The 26,325-nt window shown below is 40.5% G+C and overlaps 1 protein-coding gene across 1 annotated transcript in view; it reads right to left on the bottom strand.

Moving 5' to 3' along the window:
• OTOS (otospiralin) overlaps window positions 1-26,325 on the bottom strand; it is a 475,301-nt gene that overhangs the window by 315,371 nt on the left and 133,605 nt on the right. Inside the window, exon 6 of the mRNA XM_068691723.1 lies at window positions 7,191-7,345. The gene's annotated coding sequence lies outside the window, so the exon portion shown is untranslated. The remainder of the gene's footprint in view (window positions 1-7,190; window positions 7,346-26,325) is intronic.

Genomic DNA, 26,325 nt, shown 5'->3' with positions numbered 1-26,325 from the left:
CGGGTCCTTTGTCATGGGCAGCTCTTGAATTGCCAAATGAAAATATTTGGGGTTTTGGTGTTCTGTATAAAGATCATATATTTGTCAACAATTTTATAACTCTAGCACTACCTATCCCATGAATATCATCAGCATCAGATCCTCTTCAAAAGCCTACCGTATATTAAAAACCAAACCAAACCAAACAAAAAACCACCAAGCCTGATGATTCTCTTTTTCTCTTTATTACAGCAGCACTATTCGTGCTGCTATCATTAAAGGTCTGTCAGCGCTTTTATTAGAAACCGCTACTCCAGGGGTTTATAACTCAGCAGTAAAAATTCACTCCAGAATGAAACTTGTCATGCAAGGGAGCTCTTATTTAAGTCCAAATGTCAGAAAATTATATTTATACATTTTTGAAGTTATTTTAAAGCACTCTCAACTGTTCAAGCAATCAGACTATATCACTGACTGATAACTTGAGCTCTAGCATTGCAAAAGGAGCTTGCTGAGTGTGACATTGAGAAATCATTTCCTAAAGTTTGTAGCTACCACACATACAACCACAAGGCCAGACTCTGTACGAGGTCCATTTTTATGTCATGCCTTCATACAGACAGTACATTACCAGCAGAACTTACATCTCTTGCCACCTTCAGTTTATGTCTAATCAGAGCTAAAACAAAGCCTTCATATCATTTGGGTTATACCAAAGATGACCATTCAACACAACTTCACATCTCTGAAATTCTCGGCATCTCTTAGGGAACTCAACATTAAGGTCCTATTGCATTTCAGTGCATGCCCCTGCAGATGCCAAACTTTTTAGATCCTCTGTAACCCCTAGCCTAAGCTATCCAAATAAATATTGTCAATGTTACAGAAATTGTGACTAGATCTTACCTGACCTTCAATACTTCCATTGTTTCTTTAATTTTAACTAAGTGCAACAAGTAAGAAGATATATATGTATATACTGGAACAATAGTAAAATCAGTAGTAACTGTGTCACCTGGGACAGCCTGTGGAATGAAAACTTCTGTAACTGGGTGGCCAACCTCTGATCTGCAATGTACATCCAGCCTTCAAGCTGTGTAAATAACAGTTCTGTCAGTGGTATACTCCACAGCTCAGTCTTCTCCCTTGATGTGGCTCTGGTGTACCACATCCTGTGATGAGGAGGGAACACAATGCTTGGCTGAGGTCCAGCACTCAATCTGGAGTACATACAATGCTCCCAGCATCAGCTAAACCCCCAAACCACTTGCACTTCCTCTGCAGCCCCTGCTGCCTAGCAGTCTGCAAGGGATGACGGAGCAAGGAATCACTGCAGGCAAAAGAGACTGCAGCACTGCAAACGTGCAAGTCATTGCCCACAATGCAGTGAGCAGATCTGACTCCCAGGCCAAGTCTGGAAACTGCTATACCCTGCTAAAGCTAACACTAACGCTGGTGTGCTTGGAGCTCAGTGAAGTCAGGGTAACAAAGGATGAGGGTACAAGAACAGGAAATACAGCAGGAAAAGAGACAGGGAATGACGGGATTTGTGAGTGTAGAGATACAGAAGCAAAGGCAGTTTTCAGAAAACAAGGAGTAAAAAAAGGTCTCTAAGTAGAAAAGCAGGAAAATCAGGATGGCCCTCTAGCTTTGGAAAATTTAGGGGTAGGTTAAGGGGGAGACTCTACTGCTTTTTAAAATATGCCTGATTTTAAAATGTGGCTGATGATATTTGTTTATACAAATCCTTCAGAAAAGTTTTTTGCTCAGTTTTTTCAAGAACATCAGTTAATACAGTTGCACCACCTGTGACAATTAATTCTCTTTATTGCTCATTGGACTAAAATCTGATCATTTTCAGTGGAAGGAAACTTTTAGCAAATGATCCTGCAATTCCTGATTTGTGTTTGACCAAGATTGTTTCTTATGCGGCTGTAATCTACAGTAACTGTTGTCTGACAAGAGCCTTTTAAGTAAAATTGCTCCTATTACAGTAGTAATAAAATCAGCTTAGAAGATGAAGAGGCTGGCTTTATGGGTTCATCCTTCACACCCCCCACCCCACCTTAGGTGAGATTTCCACTGTTTATCGTACTTTGTAACAGATTAAAATATTCAAAATGATCAGAGGTTTTCATGCCAACAACTACAGAATCAGGCAAAATTGTCTGAAATCAGACAAGAAGGCTGAAGAAGCAGCCTTGAACAAATTGGCTTAGGGATAGAACACAACTCCCCAAACATACAAGATGAGAAAGCTGGAAGCAGCATTTACCTGAGGGAACACTGGTAAGTGAAACATTCGTTTTTAAAATCAGACATAGCAAATAATTCAGGAGAAGCAAGCATTTCAGTGGCTTTTATTTATGTTCTTCCTTCTTTAACACGGACTAAAACATGGCTTGAAGGCCCATACCCCGGAGCACTACCAGCTGAGAACAGACAGGGATCCTGTGATCCAAACTGGCCACTTTCAGGGGAATGGGCTCCAGAGCATCACTGGGATGTCAAGAGTTGTTCCTGGCTGAACTGTGCATTTGTACGTTACTAAATGTCATTTAAATTATTGACATTCAATTTATTGGTAAATGGGCTGGGCCTCATACCATTGATCGTCGTCACTGTGATACCTCTCTCATTGCCCACCAGTTTAGCAGCTTTTCAGTAGTTTCCACATGCATATTCATAGGAGGCTTATGAGCATGTTTAAAGCCCTTCCATTTCTTCACAGAGCCACTTTTGTGGCCTTCTTGTTCCAGCATTTCCACCAAAAAGAAAAGCATATATGTGTTTTTCTCACTGCTAAGGCACTTTCATACAGCACCTACTACATGGTGGAATTTGCACCAGAGCATGTAAAATGCCTTCTGGGAGGGCGGGCAGTTTTCCCAAGGCTCTAGAGTAGCATAGGCAGAAGACCAAGCTCATTCAGATAAAATAATCTGGAACAAAGCACTGTCCTTGAGCCCAACCAAACCTTCAAAAGAATTAAAAGCTTATCACAAAGAAACTAAGCATATGTTAATAGCAAAATACGTTAATGCTCAAAACCCACTCACACTGGTTTAGCTGCTGGATTTAACAGGATTGATTTTAGTATGTACTTAAATATTTTAGTGAACTTGGAATTTTACAGATCTTACGTAGCATAAAAAGGTTTTAGAAATGAGGCACACAGTAGCTATCAGCTTCTGAAACTTTTACCTACTGATGTAGAATTTACCAAAATAGGATTCAGAACCCTAAATCCTCTCTGACTTCCACTGAAAATTCAACTCTTAATGAACTCAGCTGTCCAACTCGCCACCTCGTCCATGACTTCCATAATCAAGAACCTGGAAAATGAAAATATTCTAGAGATCTTCCTACAGGTCTACAAATCTGTCTGTGGCCAGTATACAAACAAATCTTACAGAAAAGCTCATTATTGTAACATTTTGAAACAACTAATTTGCAGCAAACTCTACAGATTAAGAACAAGTCCCAGATAACCATTAAACCCACTGTGTCTTTACTGTAAGAACTAGATTTTCTGAAAATTATCCATACTAAGTGGTTTAAGCCTTTTCAACAGCCCAACTGTCATATATCTAACTATATGGGTAAATATGTGAAGATCTGTCATAAAGTAGCTCTGAAACCTTACAACACTGACATGTAATTAACTGTACCTGTCCCATAAGCAGAACAAAAGCTTCTCAGGTGTCCACTTATGGACAATCTGTTCTGCAGTGAGCTTTCCCACCACACCAATTCAACTCCTCCTTGTAAACAGTAGTGCTGCTGATTTCCTGTTTTGGGTACCTTAAAGCATGCAAGCTCTCACTGTCACAGGTCTCAGAGGGTACTGATATTTCTCTGTAACTCTTGTGCAGGGACTCCCTGGCAGCAGCAACTGCAACAGCCTCCCTGACCTGCTGACGCTGGAACTGGCCCTACCTGATCAGGTCACTTCGGTCAGACCCTTTGCTTGTGGTTTAGGCTCTTAATTCACTGGTGTTTGTGGCTCTTTCTCAATATAGCAGAGTTTGTTTGTTTTTTGTACTAAACCCATGATAGGAAAAAGTTAGCTAAGTAACTCCACTGATACTTAACTACTCACCCTGTCTTGTTGGCAATGTTCTCCTGGACTTCGTACCCCTTCAGCCCTTCCCTGATCTGGATTTGTGGTTTGGAAGAATGTAAAATGTACATCAGGCTGCCAACAGTCAGCAATTTCAACAGGCGCACAAAACATTCTTGATCTGGAGCAGAGAGAAATCCTCTGGCACTCACCAGTCCTAATTCAGACAAAACTCCCTTTCACATCACTGGGAAGACAGACAGATGAAAGGCTGAACGGTGAAATCCACTCCCAGCGTGGTTAATGTCTCAGAGGAACTTGTCCATCACTGTTCGTGATTTCCCTGGGCTCTGGATGAGTTCCTCAATGCATTGAAACAACTGCAGTTCTGCACGTCATGCAACAGCTCTTTTCACAGCAAGCCAAATAGGAAAAGCAAGAACAGGCAACATGCCTAGGAGTACCTCACCAAAGTCCACCTGGCTACAGCCCAAGCTCTTTCCACACTCTAGAGTGTGATGAACACGCCTGTGCATGCTGGCTTCTGCTGCGTTAAAGAAATTGGGAGTGATGCCCAATTAGCTGTTTTAAGTCCGGTCAGGGTACTGAACTATCACACTCAGAGATTCACAAATAACACAATACACCCTCACTCTGGTCACGTTCCATGAACTACCTCAGCCACACTTAGAGTTTGGTCATGCTCAATGAGAACTATCATGGCTAAGTTCAATGCAATCTAGTGCAATTTATTAAAGCATCAGGTACACAGATTGTTTGGATTGCCAGTGATAAATTCACTGCCTGCAAAGCACATTCAAATACTAAAAGTATGAGTAACACTGCCTGGCTATAAATGTGTTAAAAGGTATAAAGCGACACTATGGAGATTTCTAAGTTTCCTGGGGGGCACTTGGCAGCACCAAGTGGTCACATCTTACCCCATGGCATCCCGGGCAGGGGGCAGGAAGAGAGGCTCAGCCTGTCAACTGATCCCAGAACTCAGAAGGCTTTCTTCGTGATGGCATCTTCCCTAAGCCCATTTCTGTTATTTTCTATCTATTAGGTGGAGCTTGAGTGACTCTAGTCAGGCATATCTTGGTTACGACTGGTAAAAAGTTTTCTCATCTTCGTTTAAAGGTGTAGGCTCTGAGAAATTCAGAGTGTGTGCTCAGTGAAGGGTGGTCGCACCTTGGGGATGGGTAGCTTTTGGGATGGAGGTGTGTTTTGGTATTATAATGAGCAGAAATTCACCAGAGTACAGCGTTTTGTCAGAAACATGACAGGCCATTGGCTCGGGGTAGCAAATGTGCAGCTTGCTGGTCTCTGTGCACAGGAACAGTCAAGTCCCCATCTTGTCCCAGAGCCTGGCCGCGGTGCCCCCGCTCTGCTCCACACTGCGTGCTGCTCCGCTTCGAGTCAGCGCACCAAGTTCCCCCGGTGTGGTCAGCAGCTAAGGTTGGAGGCCCAGGGAACTTCTATGGAATGGAGCTACACTCCACCCTAGAAGCTTCTTCAATCTTGTGTACCTTTTCTTAAAAATGTGAATACAAGCTTAACTTCTAAGTCACCTCAGGCAATTATTCCACAGCTTCTAAGTAGCTACGAGCATCCAGAAAACTCCAATCTCTCTCCTCTGCTTAGAATTTTTTTTCAATTTTTTTAAAATACAGCACCCTAATTCATTTAATATACACGTGTATGTGTACAAGTATGGTTAAAGAAAACCCACATATTTATCACACCTAAAGTACAGAGGCATTCAATAACTTGCAATTCTTCCTCCAAACATATACAAAACCATCCTTTTCCTTTACTGATCTACAAATCAGATGTTTCAAAAATACCACCAATCAGATTTTGACTACATACTGGTATAATCTAGCCAGCTAATATATATATATATATATATATATATTAATATTAGCAAGTAGGCCATCAAGTAGTTTTATTTTTAGACGTTAACACGTGTAAGAGGCTCAGCAGATTCTCATCTATAGGAGTTCCTGAAGCTTCCATTCTCCTGCTGTCAATTAGAAACATTTTCTAAGTGCAGAAGGTAATTATAATTATTAGTATTTTTTAATGAAACAGCTAGGTTAGAGATATTTTTGGAGTGGTGCAAAGTACCATAGATCTGTGGTATCATCTCTTGTCACTCAAAATATGTGCAAAATGGGAACATCCATAATGGCAGGTAACTGTGTTAGAAAGATACAGATTAGTAAAATGAAAAGAGCATAAAAATTACAGTTACAGAATGCCTGTAGATGTGTGTGCCTGTTCAACCTCAAACTACACAAAGGGCTTTAACTGCGAGTTTAAATGAATCTAGCAGTTACACTGGGCCATTTTCATTCCTAATGACCACCAACAGAGCTAGAGACAACAAGCAAGTTAGCATTACAGGTAATTTCTCACTCGAGATGGCTTGTGTTCCTGCATCAAATTACTCCACATTCAGTTTCGTTTGCAAATTTGATGAATTGATTTACCTCTCCTATGCTTTATCTCACTCCACTACGTAAAACGCTAAAAACAAAGGAATAACAAAACATATAATCTTGATATTTCCTTCCCCTTCCCACCGCCAACAAAGTTCACAATGAGTTGAATGTATGATCAAATCTTCTCCTCAAAGGTAACCCCATGCAATTAGCTGTTAGAGCCTAGAATTGTACAAAGGATTTCCACACATCTCTGGGACATCCGTTATCGAACTGGAATTCATTACTTGCTTTGCTCTGTGATCCCTGCTACAAGTGTCCTCCTGCTACAACTGCTTCCCTAGCCAATGGAAATATGAACTAGTTTTGAGTTACTGAGAAAAATCATATTGTCTAAGTTAGGAAACTGCATCCTGGTATGTACTAAAACATCAAGTTTCTGAAGATACTCTTACTAAATATTTTCAGTAAAACAAAAGTATCCAAGAGGAAAGTCCAAGAGCATCAGGGAAGACCTGCTATGCTATGTGACTCTACAGAATGTGCTTTGAACTGACAGGAAAAAGAGAGTCTATTAGGCAACTTTGTTATGCTACTAGGTTCTTCTCCATTTCAAAGATATCCCACGGTGCTTTTGCAAAATCTACACTCATCATCACCATGACACAGGTTAATCAGGACATCTCACTGTGGGAACTTACATGATTTTTTAAAAGTATATTCAACCGCTGATCTCTTCTTTCTTGTCTATGTTCCTCACATGTTCCACCATCACTCATCAGAACATTTTTTCTTGTACACATGGTTAGCAGTTTTCAGAGTTAGCTGCCAAGAAATCTTTAACCATGGAGCACACCTGAAAGATTAATGAAAAATATTACAGTTTTAACCATTTTTCTTCTCCCTCATCCAACCCCGAAGATGCTTGTTTATGAATAAATTTAATTTACTCCACAATGTTCTTATGGGAATACCAGTTGAAAACTGGTAATTTCAGCTAACAACTCAAATTTGGATCAGAACTTTGATTTTATTTCTCACTCTGATGAACCTTCAGAGTCCAACAGATGAGCTGATATAACTAGTCTTCCCTGAAGCTGCCTTGTGGGTGAGATTGCTGGATTTTCATTACAGGAACCTGCACTCATGGCAGTGCAAGACCCTTGAAATTAGAACTCCATCTGAAAAGCTCCACTAAGTTCCTCTCCACTAAGCAGCTTGGAGTCTGCTATAAAATTCACCAGAGAAATGAGAAGTCCACAGGGGAAGTTTTTATTCATAGCATATCTGGATTGAACCAATTGCATCGTTCTCCAACTAACGGAGTAACAGTCTTAGTAATCACAGAGAAGGCCTTTTACAATTTAAGCAGTAGAATTCTAATAGGGAAGTAGTTAGGACTATTGCCCTTCAGATATTTAGCATTTCAGCATTCTGTCACACTTACCAAGTCATTGTTTAAAGTCATTAATTGATGGAAAAGTCTACCTACCTTTCAAATTCACTTTCACTGCTAAAATCAAGTATGTATTGTACGGTGAGAGAAGGGATTTGCACAGGTTTTATGTTTAATTACTCTAAAAGGCAAATCAGAAAACTCTGGGAGATCATTAACTCTTTTTTTTTTTTTTTTTTTTCTCCACACAGAAATGTTTTGGTGCCCAAATACGAACCTAGGGTCCCCCTGTGATGAAGGACGCATGTGGTCAGTATTCTGACAGTGCTTCTAATGCTACTACAGTAGAAAATCTAATACCTGATCTTTCATGGTTCTCCATAGAATACAAAAAATATAAATAAAAATCATGCAAGACAATGCAGAAATTGAAAAGACTTAAAATATTCAGTATATTCATACCAAAACACATTTCCCCTCTCTCTGCTAATCAACAGTAAAAACAAACAGAGGTGAGCACATCAGCCTGGGCTGGACTACATCAATCATTGCCTTATTAGCATGTAGAAAAAAGGATGAGGTCAAATTCAAAGAACATAAATAACAAAGGAGAAATATTATAAAAAATAAGAAGTACAGCGAGAAGCTCACAAGCCACTAGACACAGAGCTACTTCTTCAGGCCCGTCCCTCAGACTTTCAGTGCAAGGGAGCCCCTCTGACTGAGGAAGCGGCTAGTGGAGCCTCCTGAGCTATGTTCAGCTGTGATGAATGTCATTAAATTGAACTAAGTTCTAGGAAGGGATGTAATAAACATATTTGTGCTTTGCTAAATGTAAAGTACAGTACTTGGTCCATAATTCATGCACTGCAATTCTGACTTATGTGAACATGTAGAAGTCTAATAACCAACCACACGGTATCAATAGCTTCAGATCGATAAAGTCAGGGCCACCAAGCATATACATAGTTTTTGGGAAACCATCCCCATTTCACTACAGATGTTCCAAGGGCCAAGCTCCCCACCCTGTTACATGAATACTACTGCATTTGACTTCAACAGCTACAGACAATGTAAAATTAATGGCACTACAAGGTGATTCAGGGAATCACTTGGGCTCCTCTCACAAAAGCATTTGGTTCTGATACTAATTTCCTTATACCGTGGTAAAGCTTTTGAAGTAAATCAAAACGCTGTCAGATTCTTGCCTGCATGAATTAAAAAGCTCACAGATTTTTAGATATACACTCTTCCCATTTTACTTTCTTTAAATAAAAGGTTTAAGGCAGTACTTGGAAAACTCGAGGTCCAGTGCTAGAGGTCCAATACCTACATCACTGTGTGACAGGCACTAACAGACCCTGCTCTTGTTGTAACCCTATTTCTGTTGTGAATTCATACAACTTAATCTGAGGTCACTGCCACATATGTCTGACTATTTTCTGAAGCTTTTCCTGTAAAAGTTATTGACACTTACTTTATGGGTTAAGAAAGTACAGGAGGTCCTTCAAGGACACAGCATTAAAACCTCTCCTAATCACCTCACAACAAGTATGCTCAGAATAATGAAACACCTAGCACTTTCCTTAAAAAAAAAAAAAAAAAAAAAAAAAAAAAAAGCTGAAAGAAAACATGTTGAAGGGCAGCTTCTAACAAAATATGAGAAGGTACTAGATCCTCATGTGTTTTTACCACCCTCAGTATAAGACAGCAACCAAATCCTCTGCCATCATGCAGCATAATTACAACACAACAGTCAATGTTTATTTTGTCACAGCAGAACATGCAGACAATTCTCTACAAGGAGGCATACAGAGCCATAAATGAATGCCACAAATTAAAATCAAAAATTAAAATGAGAGTATTTAGAGAATTCAAGCAACTGCTCTGAAGGAATCAAACCCTCGCCTAGCCTTCTTAAGTATCCCAAGCAAAAAGCCCTAGTTTTTGCTTTTGTTGTTTTTAATTAAAAAAACAATCAACAAAAAACTACATTGCAGCAGCCAGTAAGTCTTCTACAAACAAAAGCAAAGGGAGAAATGAGTTCTGTAGACAACTGATCTCCACTGAACGTGCAACGACCAAGATGGCTCGTCAGTGCCAGTTTCATTCTTGTATCTCACAAACAAATGAAACGGGCTCAGCCATAAACTGGACGTTAACTGTCAGCTAGCTATTACCCAGCCAAACAGAGGCTACTGTGACATGATGCATGAAGCACATGGCTCTGCCTCTGCAGATGTTCACATTTGACATCTAGGGACCTTAAGCAGAGAGAAACACATATGCAAGCTTTACAAAGCCACTTTGAGAGGCCTAGTAAGAAATAACTTTGTTTCATCAAATCTTCCTGAGATACTGGAAATAAAATTACTTGAAACTTTAATTTTCAGGAAAAAACAGACAGTTGCAGACAGTCATATTCAACAACTTCCACCCTTGGCTTAACAGTGAGACTGTGCTAGGGCTTACTGAAGCCCTCATGCTACTGAAGCTCAGAGACAAGAGATGTAGAATCGTCAACTCTGCAGTTGTGTGCTTACCAATGTTTTGGAGAAAAATGAGATAGCAGTTTTTGCTGGGCAAGCCATTGGTTTAAATAGTTTGATAAAAACTATGTTTTGTTTGTACAATGCATCTTCAGATGTGTTTGTGTCAAAGAAAAAAAAAAAAAACAAAAAACAGCTTGTTTTAGGTAATATGTAAGCTTACCAAAGAGCTATTTGAAAAAATTGATTTTTACTTGTGAAGTAGTATGGGGAAAAATACATCAGTGAATGAAAACAGGAAAAGTATGGAATTCCATTATGACACTTTTACAGTCATTCAAAATACAGCTGCACTGATTAATATTTATGATCAGATTATCTTTCCCCTCCAAAACAGTATATTTCATAATAACTCCAGAAGACAGTATGCAGATACCATATGCTCCTGTGAACATCTGCAGCCCATAGCCATCTATGTCAGAAGCACAGAACGTCAGTATGAGATTGCCCAGGAGTTTCCATCTGATCTGTTGCCTGGGGGACTGAAAGAGCAATAATAATAAAGGAAACTGTGAGTGTTGTTTAATGTTTTCCAATGGATCATGCACATTAGAAACAGTAATTAATGATTCAGTTTATAATGCTTCAGGGAATTACTGTCCAACAAAATAATGTAAGTAATTTAAATTTGCAATAAAGTTTAAGTGTGCAGGCATTTCATGGCAGCATACACCACTGATTTGCCAGCGGAAAAAAAAAAGGAAAAAAAAAAGTTATTATAGCCACAGCCAGATAATCCACAGAAAAAGCTGTATCAACCCCTTAAGTGATTTGATTACACTCTCTTACCATGCAACAGCCCTCAAAGGCATATTCAAAACCAAATACACCTCACAAAAAGACCACAGGAGCAAAAATGCAGCATAGAATTACAAATATTTTTTTTCCACTTTGAAGATGCAATTGCAGTCCTCTCCTCCAAAATATATCTCCTGATATTTACAATTATTTACCAGTATCATTATTTTATTTTTAAAAACGTCCTGCATCACTTAAACCATGGCACTGTAAGATGTTAAAAATCAGACCTGTGAAATAGCCTATACAAGAAATAGCTACATCTACTCAAACATCCTATGGCCATTTCCTATAAAGGCAAGAATACTTCAGAGCTGCAAGGAAAAAGAAAAAAAAAAAAAAAAAAGTCCCTCTCTGTCTGCAGTCCTATAAGTCTTAATCTTTCCCTCCTAGAAATGCTTGCACAGATAATGTTCTACAGCATGCCTTGCAAATCAATACATCTGGGTTTCCTCACAGCCAGACAATACATGAACTCTGGAAGAAAGACCTCAGATAGACCTCCTCCACCAAGGCAGAGAACTGCCTTGAGAACTAGAGAACTGCAGAAAGGCAGAAAACTACCTCAGTTTTCTTCAGGTCACAGTATCTGCCAGCTATTAAGTTGAAGAGAGGTCAAATGCAGGTACCAGCCCTTCCTCAGATGCGCTCTTTGACTTAACAGGTCAAACACACCCTCATGGATTGCACTTCCACTGGTAAGAAGCACGCAGCGAGTTCAGATCATGCCAGGGCTTTGCTCACTGATAGTGACTTCCCAGGCACCATCCCCGGAGCATTCAGTCTCCTGCGACACAGGCCCACAGCACGCTGTGCTCTCAGGGAAAGCCTGCACTCAGAAAAGATGCTCCTCTTTGTTAGCAGGAGGAAGACTCTGCCTGTTAAGATATTAACATTATAGGGATTGTAAATGCAGCTGAGGCGCATTTACACTAATGCACACAGTACGGGTAACAAACAGGAGGAGCTGGAGGCCACTGTGCCAGTAGGAAACTGTGATGCAGTTGCCATCACAGAAATCTGGCGGGACAGTTCCCATGACTGGAGTATGGCTGTCGATGGCTACAAATTGTTATTAGGAGACAGATTTTCCCTCAGAGGGTGGTGAGGCACTGGCACAGGCTGCCCAGAGAGGTTGTGGATGCCCCATCCCTGGAGGCATTCAAGGCCAGGCTGGATGCGGCTCTGGGCAGCCTGCTCCAGTCATTGGCAACCCTGCCCCGAGCAGGGGGGTTGGAACTAGATGATCTTTAAGGGCCTTTTCAACCCAGGCCATTCTCTGATTGTATGAATATTTTAACTTTAATGGCACAAGGATGCTTAGTCAATCAAGAAGTGTCTTGTGTTAGTGTGAGACAGCACCAACACAAGGCTAACCTTATTGCAGCTGTGCCAGGTGATCCTCAGGGGCTCAGTTCTTGTTCTAAGAAGTGTCTACTAAGAGCGAGGGGGATTTGCTTCTCCTTCACGCTGGAGAAGGCAGCACTCCTCACTCCACCAAACAACAAATGAATACAATACCCCTTGGAGATCCCTATTTTAGTACGCAGAGGAAGTGTCTATTGGTGTTATCCAGCACATTCAGTACCTTATTCCTGAACTTGGATTAGCAAACCAGACTGCAATCACTTGCCACGAACGCAACAAACTGACAGTTTAACTTTTCTGCCCCACATGTGCCTTGCTCTGCCTATAAATCTGATGCTTTGATACACTCACAAACCACTGCAGAGGATCTTTTTTCTTTCTTGTGTGGATGAACAATCCTGAACATCCATCACAAAACTAAATAGTATGGGAGCTAATCAGGCATTACGATCATTCAGACAGTAGCAATTCATGTTTGTTTCATAAAAATCTATGCTTTATAAAGTATGTATATTTTTGTGCTTTATGTCTGCAACCAATATGTACATGAATTATTGATATGCTATAAAACGAGCACATTTTTGGGGGGTGAAATGAACTACCTAAGGCATTTTCATATAAATGACTGCAATTTAACTTTCAAAAACATTTCATTTTTCAACACACCACTCACTTCAAATTGAAGTCTACATCGGATTTGGCCAAGCATGTCACAAGAAACTTCACACTTATAAAAGATTAACCCATGAGGATCCAGCATGCCATAAATATAAAAGCAGCCAGGCACACCAGGCAGATAACGCTCGCCCTCCTTAATTTTTAACAAGTTTTTGCATGAATAGCTCCAGAGAAGTGAAGCCAATTCTTGTAACAGTTGGATGGTCTGTTTAGCACGTGTACATCACTGCTCTTCCATACCCCTGCTCTAAGCTGAGCACTTACAGAACAGTCCACACACAGTGTCCATACACATTGCCCATGCGCTGTTAGCTACATGAAAGCAAGGGTGGCTTTAAACTGGGCGAGTGCAATTCCTTTAACTGTTCTGCTGCTCCCAGCACCAAACAGTTTATCTTGATTTGGAGGAAATTGGTAGAATAACCTTACATTCCTGAGAGACTGCCTTAGGTGACACATTCTTCTACCATTCATTGTCTCATTCAGCAACACCCTGTTTCTTAAAGGAAGGGGAAGCTAATTTAGTGTTTATTATTATTATTATTACTTAGTTTTTCAAGAAAAAAATAATAAAAAGGACATCGATATTGTTAAAGGCTATTGTATATGTATTATGAAGAGTTGTGTTGGATACTAGGTAAATGAATTTCTTCAGCTAAAGGTTGGAGTGGGTATCTGATGAAACAGTGTCAAAAACCATCTTCAAGAAAGACAGCACAAAAGAAAAGACGCCTCAATAAATAATTATGGATTTGTCTATGAAGAAGTACTGAAAATGGATGAAACTGATGCAAAATTCACACGGTAACCCTGCAGGTGAATGCTGTAATTCAGGGTTAAAATGAATCAAACCTAAAGCAGAACTGTATCTGCAATAGCAGAAGCTGGGCTGTCCAATCTTGCTTCTTACTCCAAATCAAATCCAGGGCACTAAGTGTGAGCCAGCATCAATACAAAAGGTCTATCCAACTCAACTAATTCACTTAAAGTTAATTCCAGCAAGAGGCTCCCTCCCATCATCAGCAAACTGTAAGGGTGAATTGTCACGGAGTCTGGAGCTGGACATACCTGACAATCATTTTGAACTGGCAATCTCATTTTCTTAGATGCCTATGGGAAATCACAGCCTATTTCTTTGGGAAATAATTCACTTCGACATGGATTAGACAATGTGCACTGTAAGATTAATTAGAAACAACAGCTCCAATCATCTGGTACATGCCAAGGCTTAACATGCTTCTCCCTGTATGAGTCAGACATTCAAATCCTCCCAACAAGCCATTCAGATAATAGTTGCTCCTTACACAATCAGCACTTTGCAATGTATTTACAGATGTAAGGGGCCCAAATTACCTCGAATGCTTTCCTGAATTTAAAACCGAGACTGTAGAAACATGGCCTCACACAGCTGCTGCTTCTTTTCACTCTTAGCCCCTGCTGAGCTTCTCTGAACTGCATCAGGGCTTTAGCCACACAACCTTTAATATTCAGCCCTTCGAAACTGTCCCAAGACATCCTGGTGCACAATTTGAAGTGGAAAATCAGCATCTCATGCACAGTTTTGCAATTATTCCACATCCCAACAGAAAAGCAGGAAGGGCTATACCTTCTGGGACATTCCATTCTCAGCTGCCAGACTAGCATAAGCTCCATTCAGGGTCTGCCAATGTTTTCCTTTAGCAGAGATAACGAACATGAAGGTTTGACTGAAAACTCCATAAAATGCAGGAGAAAACCTGCTTCGACCTGGTTCTACCATTCTGAGAAACCCATTGTTCTCTTCTTCTCTTGCTATACCTGAGTAACTGGCAATTTAAGCTTGGTCTGTTGACACACTTGAATTAAATTTTCTTTGCAATCCATTCCAGCTAAGTCTAGAAGCTGTCTGCATGGGACAATGACACAATGACATCTGGTATAAATTTCCGTAGAAGTACGCATTAATTGAGAATCTAATACATTTGCCCAAAATGAGTAAGATTCTCTAGATTCTCTTAAATTGCCTTTTTTTCTTTTTTTTTTTCTTTTGGGGGGGGGGGGGGGGGAGGAGATGGACAACAGTTTTTCAAAAAATGATTTCAGATAGAGGTGCTGCAAACACCTTCACTTCACTCATTTAGTATTTTCTACAGATTCTTCTGCTTCATTTCTGCAGCGAGCTTCCTCATTCAGCAATCTGCTATTCCTGAGGATGCCATTCCTAAGACCCAGAGCTGTGACACATATGTGGTCACAGCTGTGTCAGATGGAAGCATTCTTTCGAAGTCTTAACCTACCTCTCTGGTAGAGGAAGCAAACAAAACTACTAAGGTAAGAATTTACTTCAAGCAAGGTCCTGCCATGAGAATGAGCATTTAACAGGTAGGAAGCACTTCAGCTTCCACAATCCATCTGGTTGGGAAAAAAAAAGGAAAAAAGGAAAATTCATTTGTAAAGTCTAAGTGTTAGAAAATTGAGTGCAATTTAGTGGTTAAAAAAATGACAATATATAATGTATGCTTCAAGAAATCATTCAGTAATAATGGTGATATAAAAGTTTTATATGCAGCTTAAACTGTCTGAAGAGTTCCTACATTATAAAAATCAATGTTCGGTGGATTTTCAGCAGATAAATTAATACTACTACTATTTACACAGGAAACTTTCTTTCCCTTTAGCCTCCTACACAGAAGTCCCAAGCATATAAGCAATCTTTTCTCCAACCAAAAGCTATTAATGTTTTAAAAAGGTGTTTAAAATGTTTTAGAAAGGTAAACATACCTTTTAAAAAGGTAAACATATCTACGTAAGTTTCTAAAGCCTTTAAGGTTCTGCTTTCTGCAAGAATGTACACTCATAGTCAAGCTTTGAATTTAGAAGATTAAACAAAGTCATGGAAATTGTGATTCTATGATTAAAAATATGCAAAACTATCAATCTTCACTTGTCTGATTTCTACACATTAAATCAAAGGATCGTAAAACGTGAACTGTGTCTGACAACGTTCATAGCCAAATAGACAACTTTGCACCAGCACGAAATACAATTAATTCCTTTTCTGAAAAAGAAACCCCCAAATTAGTCAGGAATATGCCAGTAAGCATCCCATTTGTGTGGAGACTAAATATTACCAAGTGAAAATAATTACTTTCGGAGGCTGAATAAAATACTTTTCTGTTTGCACCATCTTTTCTGCACACATTCAAAGAATCATCTTCTTTTGCTACCTGGCCTTCACAGCCACAAGGGCAAGGGATCGTTCCAGGGGTGCGCACAGTGGTCAGTACAATTGCATTTGATTTAGTCAAGATCATAGTCACAAATGCTGTGTAGATCATCATATATGAAATGTCTTTTTTTTTTTTTAATTGAAAAAAAAGTTAGAGGACAATTCAGCATTGCAATTTATCCTTTCAGGAAAGACTAAAAGAGAAAGAAGTGGCTTTCGTGATCTCCCTCACCCCACGGGGGATTCGGGACACATACTGGCATTTCCCTACAAAACACAGCGGTCTCCTAATTTACTGCTGCACAGCTCAGCAGAGCACAGAAGCCAAGGCTGTATGTACTTCTGGCAGAGGGCTGGTGATCATTCATGTAATCCTCAAAGGATGACAAATCTGTAGATTTCCACCTGAAAAGGAAACAAACTGAGGAGTAATTGCTAAGTGATAGGTGTGGGAATACTTGGATTTCTGCAGGTGAGAAAAGAGACATCAAGCACAGTGAAGGTGAAATAACCTGGTGTCTCACCAGTAACCAAGTCATGATGCTTCTGACTGAGGCGCACCTAAGGAACATGCACATCATTTGCTAGAAGGAGCCAAATTCCCCCAAAAGGAGAGTGCTGAAAGCAGTCAAAACTCAGCCACAAAGGAGCTGAAAGCCCAATTAATTCCTCCCTTGTGTGTCAAGTTGAACCATTCTTTCTGAATGCTTCAATACTTTTAAAATCTGCTGTCTTACCAACAAAGCTTTCTCCTCTCATCCCTCAGACGTTAACTTCTCAAGGGAACCTGCACTTTTGACTGCAAATTGGCTCTTCAATTCTGCTAAGGAGCCATAGGGATCCACACTACTTTCCTACATTTAGCGATGCAAAAAACAAGGGCTCTTGCTGCTCTCAGCATGGATTTGGATAGGGCTTCACAATGGGTTAGCGATGCACTTAATTCCAAGTAGATAATGCCTCCTTACCATAGAAAAATAGAAATCACATGCCCAAAGGCAGCAGTTAACACATTGCTCTTCCGAGCACTGAGCCGAGGCCTCTGGGGGGAGACAGCTACGTGCACGCAGGTAGCAGAGGGCTCTCAGCCAGCTCCTGCTGTAAGGAGCATGGTGCAATGGATGAATTACCAGCCTCAGGTTTTCCTTTGGGCGACATTAAACGTGTATGGCATGTTTGGTCACCCTCATTGAGCTGAGCTTGATTTCCTGAAATTAATTCTCATGTAATTGAATGCAGCAGTTCTGATCAATAAAGGGAAGTTTTCATCTTAATCACTGGATAGCTAATTCATAAAGGCACTAGTATTCTGCCAGTATTACTGATGGGCTGGTTAGCCTGATCATTGGTACTGCATGGTTAAAAAAAAAAAAAAAAGAAAAAAAAAGGTAATTGCACAAAGCTCTTCCCCCATATGTTAAAGCAAGCTGTTAAATGACTTCCATACATACCGCTGCACTGATGTACACCCAGATCCATTTGAAGACTGTGCAACTGGTCTAAGAAGTTTCCACACAGAGAACAGCTCTCATGGTGACTACAGGATGAGATGTGTCACAATATGTGTAACTTCATCCAGCAATCTCTGATTTTGATAGGATTTAGAGATTGCCACACAAATTGCTGTTTTAGGAGAGGGTAAACGCAGTTACAGATACCTACTGTGAAATCAAAAAGCATCACAGCTGCAAAGGGCACAATTGGTACAGTTACATTTGGCTGATTCACATTAGAAAAATAAGAAAATTCTTTCAAGAGTAACTATGTTAACTCGTCCTGGACTGGATATAAACTTTGTCAGAAGAAACAATACTGGCAACTTTGACTAATCCCATAGAAATACTGTAGTATGCCCGTGCCTGCTTCAGACCAAGTCAGTACAGCTGAGTGAAGTGGTATCACACAAATCCAGTAATAACAGCAGAATTAATAGTTTCAGAATACCAAAATGAAGGTACTGATTACTAACTTGTCTGGATGGGAATTAATAGGCGCTGTGTACGGAAGACTCTAAGGACACAGTGAAACTAAACAATATCTAAGGTAGCTTTTAACTGGCTCCTTCTAGCCCCGTCAGGACAACGTGGTGAGGCTGATGTGGCACGCAGCCCTGTTCTGCCCCCTGAGCACAAACCTGAAGGCAGCAGTAGGCAGACTGGCACACACTGCATCTGGTGTTCCTGGTGACTGGGCCGACGGTGCCCCATCACATGGATCAGGTAGGTTATGTTTCCTCTCAGGGGCTCTGTCTTGTGTTAGCCAAGTGTTGCTCAGAGAAAGTTTTCAGAATGCAAGTAAGAAATATTGATTAGGAAAACATTTACAAATATAGGACTGAAGACAACTGAAAGCAAAGTCAAAAGTTTTCAGTGAGCACTGGATTTAGGTAGTACTTGTCAAAAATAACATTTCCTATCCCTTTTTCCTCATTTATAAGTTTCTATTCATGGCTGTATACTGTAAATGGAAAGATACACAATTAGGATGAAATAAAATACCACCTTTTAAGTATGCAATATCCCAGTTTATAGCTTTTTTTCCTCTGGCATCTTGTCAGCGTAAAATAAAAAGGCTCAGGAAATCTAAATGAGAAAAACCTCTCACACACTTTATCAGTGCAGAATTTCCATGGCAATACTGCTTTGAAACTAAATAGTTTTATTTATAGATGAAGCAGTTTTCATAGCTCATTTGCATTTTTTCCAAATTACCATAACCATACATGATCAGTTGCTAAGATCTACAGATATTATCTGTGCAGTACCAGCAATTCACTTAAATATTTAAAATATGAAATGATAAATAAATTAAGTGCTTGTGCAACTTGCCGTATTCCCAACACACTGCGGGAGAATGAAGTCATCGCACCAGAGTACAGCTCTGTGCAATAATTCAGAAAGAACTACTGTGGTCACTTTGTAGAAATACATAATAGAAACGTTGAGAGCTGTACAAATGCTGAATGACTGTGAAAACAGCAGCGTGGAAGCACCCGAACAGCAGAAGTGATGCAAAATTGGCAGGTGCTGATGTCAGGTCTTGATCCATCTCCTGGTCATTTCTCAGGGCCTCCCAGATGAGAAATACAAAGGACAATAAAATGCAGACTGAAGCCCTTAAGATGGGATTATGGGAAGACACAGAACAAGGGAAGAGCCAAGAAGACACCCAGATCCTTAAGTAAATCCTAATGATGGAGAAAGGTGAGATAGACAGATGAGACAATTACAATTACTGTGAGCTCCTGAAGGGTACAACAGGCGTGTTCAAAACAAGGGGGTCAGAAATGAAGGAAGAACAGGCCACAGGTCCCTCTGATTACAAGAAATACGTTTGGCTTTCTTGGCAGAACCAGTCAGTTGTTCTAGCAGACACCAAGAACACATCGCGTTTTATTTGCGGAAACCTGTAATTTAACTCAGATATTTTAGAGCATTGCCCTCAGCTTTGAAGGGAAGGTTTTTTTTTTTTTTTTTTTTTTTTTTTGCCAGCAGCACTAATAAATATTCAAACATAGCTAATCTCTCATCAACGTTGCTCTGTCATGAATAGGCAATTGTTTTCAGAAACACTACACCCATAAAACTGGAGGAGGCTCAACAGCAAAGCTCTGCTCCAAGGCCTCAGCTTTCACGGCAGACTGTGCAAGCCCAGAAAACATTCTCCAAACGGGACACACCACCACCACCACCCCAGGTACAATGCTGCAGCTAGGTTCAAGCCAGCTGGGAAGCCTCAGTAAGCAACCCAAACCCACCCAGAGACACTCAGCTCCTGAAAGCAGGAAAGCTGTTGGCTCAGCACGCAGCACAGCCGCCTGCTCCAAATGATCAGGCAGTCATACTCCATTAATTTCTCATTGCTTGCTCCAATCCCCCAGACAGCAAACACTGGAGTTATCCAAGTGCAAAATTAACATTTTGCTCCAGCCTGTTGCACAGCTGGCTGATAGCTCTTCAAATAAGGTAGAAAACTAAGAAAAATTCTTGGGCAACCTCTTGCTTGCCACCAGCACAGAACAACACTTAGGACAACTCCCGGTTAAGTTGTTCCTCTTTTACAGAGACTCTAAGCCTCTTCAAGCATTCGTTTATGCAGTTTAAAACTACCATGGTCTTTTATTTGCCACAAGAGACTGAGAATATCAGTATTCCCACAGCTATCACGGCAGAGCACCCTAATGGTGGGAGAGCCACTCCTCAATCAGCCCCCACAAACCCCGTTACCTCTCCCTGCAGCACCCAGCTTTCAGCCTGCCTCTGTTTCACCCTTGATTTGCTGTGGAAGGAAAGGTTGCTGCTGTTGACTTAGTGAGATCAATAACCCTCCTGCTCCTATTAGACATGTCAGGAGACAAAACTTGGACTATGAGTCTTGACGGGCCCGAGACACCCCCCTTTCCTACAGCCCGGGTAAGGGACCATGCAGGGGGTTGACAGCTGCTCTGTTTATTGCATTTAAAGAGTTGTCCAAAAATCAAAGAGCTGCCTTCAGTTTTATAGAAGCGCCACCTGCTCATATATCTAAAGATTAAGCAAAAACTATCAACCACAGAACACAATCTTACAATAATTTAATGCACACCACAGGACCATCCAAAATCTTATGAAAACAACACATACTCTTTAGCTCCAGTAACCATATTACTGAAAACAGATTTTGCACAATCCTCCTTCAAACAGCCATTTAAGCCTCAGGCTTAGAGGAGATTATGCTGTTTGCTGATTTAAGCTGAAAGGGAAGCTTGTTCCAGTCATCTGGGGGTTCCAGAGGCAAAAGCTCATCTGTCAAATTCCCTCTTTATCCTAGTACAATGTACAGCATCTAAATTGCGATGATAATCTTGAAGCAAAACGACTTTCCTTTCACAGATAATGTTTAAGTCAGTTTCCGAGGCTTTTCAGGATTTTCTAGGGATTGTTTCAACTTTGGTTTCAAAGCGATATGGTGTTGTCTGATCTGCTTGATCTATGAAAGGTGATTTACTATGGTATCAGTAGAGATAACCCTTCTGGAAACTATCTTGCACCCAAAACACAGAGGCCAGCCCGCTTCTGACAGGTGTAAGCTGCAGCCAAGGGAAAACCTGAAAGCAGAGGCTGAGCTGAAGCTGCAGGATGGAAACGTAGCATCTCTCCTCAGTTCTGCTGCCCATGCCATGGTCACATCTACATCTCACCTGCGGGCCCAGGCCCAGCTGCTCTCTGTGGCACCCCTTGGTACTTGCATGACTCTCCAACCTGCCATACCAGCTGAGGTCTCCAGTGACACACACGCCGTTTTTCTTCCTGCTATCACAGCTAGGCTATTTCCACTTCCAGACTCTAACCTTTATTTTCCACAATTATTAACACTTGATAAAAAGGCAACAAGAACTTATAACACACTACATAAGAATTTAAAAGGCAATGCACTGGAAAAATGTTAATGGTTAAATGCATCATTATGCCCAGCAATATTACACAATTAACAAATTTAATCACTTAACACTCTAACACTTCAAACTTCTATTAAATGTGTAATTTCATATATGAAATAATTATTCATTTATCAATAGAAGATGACTCTACTTCAGCATAGAAGTAAAAAATACAATTAGATGCAGCAGGGCAGAACGAATATCTGGGAGTAATATAGGATGGAGCAATGTGCACAACTCCAGTAAGGCCTCACAGTCAAACTCATAATTCTCATAGGACATAATGCCTCTAAATATCCTGGATCATTAGCAAAATTACATAGCTAATGAAAGGCAAATTAATGGAACTCTGGAACATTTTTATAAGCCTGTAAGAACAGCTACTTGTTATACATCACTAAGAAATAATTGCAGCAGAGTCAATCACACGAACTCATTAGGTTATAACAACACAAACTGGGCAAACTGTTCCCCTAAGAGAACCTCCTCTCGATGTGTTGCTAAAACATCCCCAGGCTCTGTAGGTGACTGGAAGAGGTCTTTAGGAAAGATGTGAGTTCAGGTTTGCAGCCAAGGGCAATTCTGGGCTAACCATTCCCATCACACAGGACAGAGAAAATAAGAAACTAAATTTGTCTGCTTTAGTGCAAACCGTATACGCAGCATGTCAAAGAACTCCATACAAATACTGAGTTAGACCTCAAGAAATTATTAGCCTAAAGGGAGAACATACAGAAAAAATCATGAGGGCACAACACCAGAACGCTGACACAGGTTGCTCGAAGAGGTGGTGGAGTCTCCAGTCTTTGGAGATCTCTCAAAGTCACCTGGACATGGGCCTGGACAACCTGCTCAACGTGGCCCACAGCTTGAGCAGGGGTTGGACCAGATGGGCCCAGAGGCCCCTTCCCACCTCAACCATTCTGTTAAATATCTGGAGAGGCTTACGATGCTTTGGCATTTTCCCCACTGGGCCCACAATGACAAGACAGCTCACAGCGAAGGTCTGTGATGCAGATGCCTTGCTGCAGGTGACTGAAATACACTATATACTATATACACTATATGCTGCTTCACTTAAACACGTGTTCATATCCAGGTGGTGTTGATTCATGCTCACTCAAAACGAGAACCACAATTGTCAGCAAAAAGGCAGGTTGGTAGAAAGAGCAGTGTATTTTAAAACAAAGCAGGATTAATTTCTGAAATACGAAAGGAGATGATAGTTCTTGCTCTGTCCCAAAATGAATGTTTTCAGTACTGCTTCACAAAGCAATGTACACATAGCTGAAAGGGAAAAGATACCAAAGACAGAAATTTGATGCTAAAGATTTCAACGAAGTTTTTAACAAATTACATACTAATGTTGTGCGGGTTTTTTTCCCCTCCTGAAATCCATTTCAAAATAGCTGATTCACAAAGAGACTCAGTTTTTCAGACAGTACGAGGTCAGGGAGGCAATGTTCAGCACCAAAGTTAATATTCTCATGATTTTAAACTCACATAAGCACACAAAAAGCAGACCTTCATCTGACATACTACACTGTGAGCACACTTTCAGATTTGTAACAGCATAGCGAGCTCTTCAAAAACCTGCTGCATTATTTTGAAACTAAAACGAAAACAAAGATCTTGAAAGTTGACCCACAAATCCCAATCCACTCAAAATCACCCAAAATACACTGCAATAACATACGTAACTGCCAAATTCAAACACCCTGCAATATTAAGCTTTTCTCATAATTCTATCATTCAAGCTCTACTGATCCTACTAACAAACACCTGGCCATGATAGCCCCAGAAACATATAGGTTTGTGGGGTTTTTTGTTTGTTTAGAATTTGACTGACTTCCTACCAGTGTTTATATATATGGCCCCTACGCACATATTTTTCCAAGACATCTCTATTAAACTAGTGGTACTTAGAAAGTTACACCCTCCAAAACCACAAGGAAGTAACACTTAATAGTTTGCTCCTGAAATAAATACACACTGCCAGTGCAAGCCATCCAAGCAATCACTAAAACTGACTGATGTTTCTCCTAGCTTTGAGATGCAGAAACTTCTCTAAAGGGAAGAAAAATAGGAAAAAGTGAAGGAACTTACAGCACTTAATATAGTAGGAGGTTGGAACAAACTGCTGGTTTGCATAGCCTCTTTGGGTACAAAAAAATTTATTTATGAACACTGGAAAAATGATGCTTCATGGTTACCCTGGCTCCTGCATCCTGTGGCAGTGGCGAAAGTGCAGTAGACTAGCACATGGTTAATCCAGCTGAAATCATAAAAGCCTTAAGGCTTTCCAGAAAAACAAAACCTTTTCACAAGACAAATATGAAATGCAGTATGTATATTTATACAGCACTATCAAACTAGAATGGATCTAAATGTTTAAAAGGCCCCTGTTGGAAGTCTCTGAAAAAAATGTAAGAAATTTCAACTGAAAGATTGGAAATCTTGAGCTTTCTCCACAAATGTCTACTGACTCACATGGTATCTATTAAAATCGTAGAATGCGTCTTTATGGCCCTCTAAAAGAGAAAAACCACAACACAAAAGTGAATATATTTTGAAATGTACATCCACAACTGATCTCCAGAGCTCCCAACTTCAACAGCTCCCCATGGCAATGAGTTCCACAGCCTAATTCAATACTGTGTTGTCTTTACTAATGCCATTAAAACTTCAAACTGAGTTCCTATCAAAACTACTTCCTTCTGCTCTCAGCACCCCTCTGACTCTGGGGCAGTTTTTAAACATTAGAAATTGCATAATTTCAGCTTAACCACTTAACAAACTGTGAAGGACTCCGATATAAAACCAGGCCTTTGCAAGAAAGGAAAGACTCTGTAGGACCATAAAACAGGAACCATGGAAAATAAGGATTCATTTTTCAGCTTCCAGGAACATTATTGGTTTCCATACTGTCCACAGAGGAGTCATACAAACTGCTTTGCTCAATTCCTGACTAACTGCAGTTGAATATATCATACTGGGCAAAGGTGAACTCTAACGTCACTGCATGGCTTTGCTTGACACACTGTAGTTGCCATTTGCAAACCTTACATGGTTTCTACCAGCCCATTTTTTCACATTGCACTGTACTTTATTACTTTCAATTCACAGAATCACAGAGCGGCTGGGGTTGGAAGGGACCTTAAAGATCACCTAGTTCCAACCCTCCTCTCTTGGGCAGGGACGCCACCCACCGCATCAGATTGCCCAAAGTCTTGTCCAACCTGGTCCTGAACACCTCCAGGGATGGGGCATCCACAGCCTCTCCAGGCAGCCTGTGCCAGTGCCTCACCACCCTCTGAGTGAAGAACTTCCTCCTAATCTGAATCATTCCTCTTTTTGTTTGTTTGTTTGTTTTTGTTTTGTTTTGTTTAAAGCCATTTCCCCATGTCTTGTCATTGTCTGCCTGAGCAAAAAGCTGTTCTCCATCATTTTTATAAGCCCCCATTAAGTATTGAAAAGCTGCAGTAAGGTCATCCCCGAGCCTTCTCCAAGCTAAGCAGCCTCAGCTCTCTCAGCCTTTCTTCATAGAACTGACAATAGTGGTTTTCACATGCTATGACAAAGTTACAGCCAGTGAATGAGCAATTTTCTTGCTGGGCCAGTATCACTGTATCTCAATTCAGTTCAGATTCATAACATTTACAAAAGAATTGAGCAGTGCGGGTACCCATGTACCCACGAGAAGGTCAATGTCTGATGAGTATGTTTTATGCTCTCTCCATAGCATACAGAGATGGAATTTCCTAATCCATTTCTCTCATTCTCATTATGTGCTGGCTGCTTTTGTTTTTGCACATGCATTATGGAAATGTATCTGTAAAGTCCATGAGCTATTTCCAAAGATTGCAATGCATTGGTGTATCACACTGTCACCTTAAAGGATGGCTTTGTGGACAGATGTAACAGACTGGGGAGGGGGGGGAGGTCAGTTAGGCTCTGTCTTTGCATGCTGGAGGGCTGTCTCAATTCCTGAAGCAACCAAAGTTTAAGGGACCACTCAAGTTACTTACCTGCACCAGATTCTTTTAAAAGGCTTTTTCTTCTTTTCTTTATTCCTTTTTACGCTGTGTTCTAGTAGTCTTTTCAGTGCAAGGATTATCTCCTATTCTGTGTGCTATGATAAGTGGACATAACCCACCCTGCATAATTTTGTGCACCAACCTTGAAGAACTTGAAGCTCAGAGCTTAGTCTCTCTGTGTAAAGAATGGAGGGCAGAGGGGAATTTGATTTTCACCAGACAATGGGTTACTTTATCACTGTCTCCACACATCCATGTTCTTCCAGTCAGATTTTCAGGGAGACAACTGCAAATTGAAATTTGCTTTTTATTAATACAGACAGCGTTCAGTTAAATTAGCTGTTTTGTTGAACACTTAGACTGGCGATTTTTACCTTTTTTTT

The sequence above is a fragment of the Anas acuta genome, chromosome 9 (genome assembly GCF_963932015.1).
Source record: "Anas acuta chromosome 9, bAnaAcu1.1, whole genome shotgun sequence".
Taxonomy (NCBI): domain Eukaryota; kingdom Metazoa; phylum Chordata; class Aves; order Anseriformes; family Anatidae; genus Anas; species Anas acuta.
Note: the sequence above shows the minus strand (reverse complement) of the source record. Positions and strands in the feature narration are given on the sequence as shown.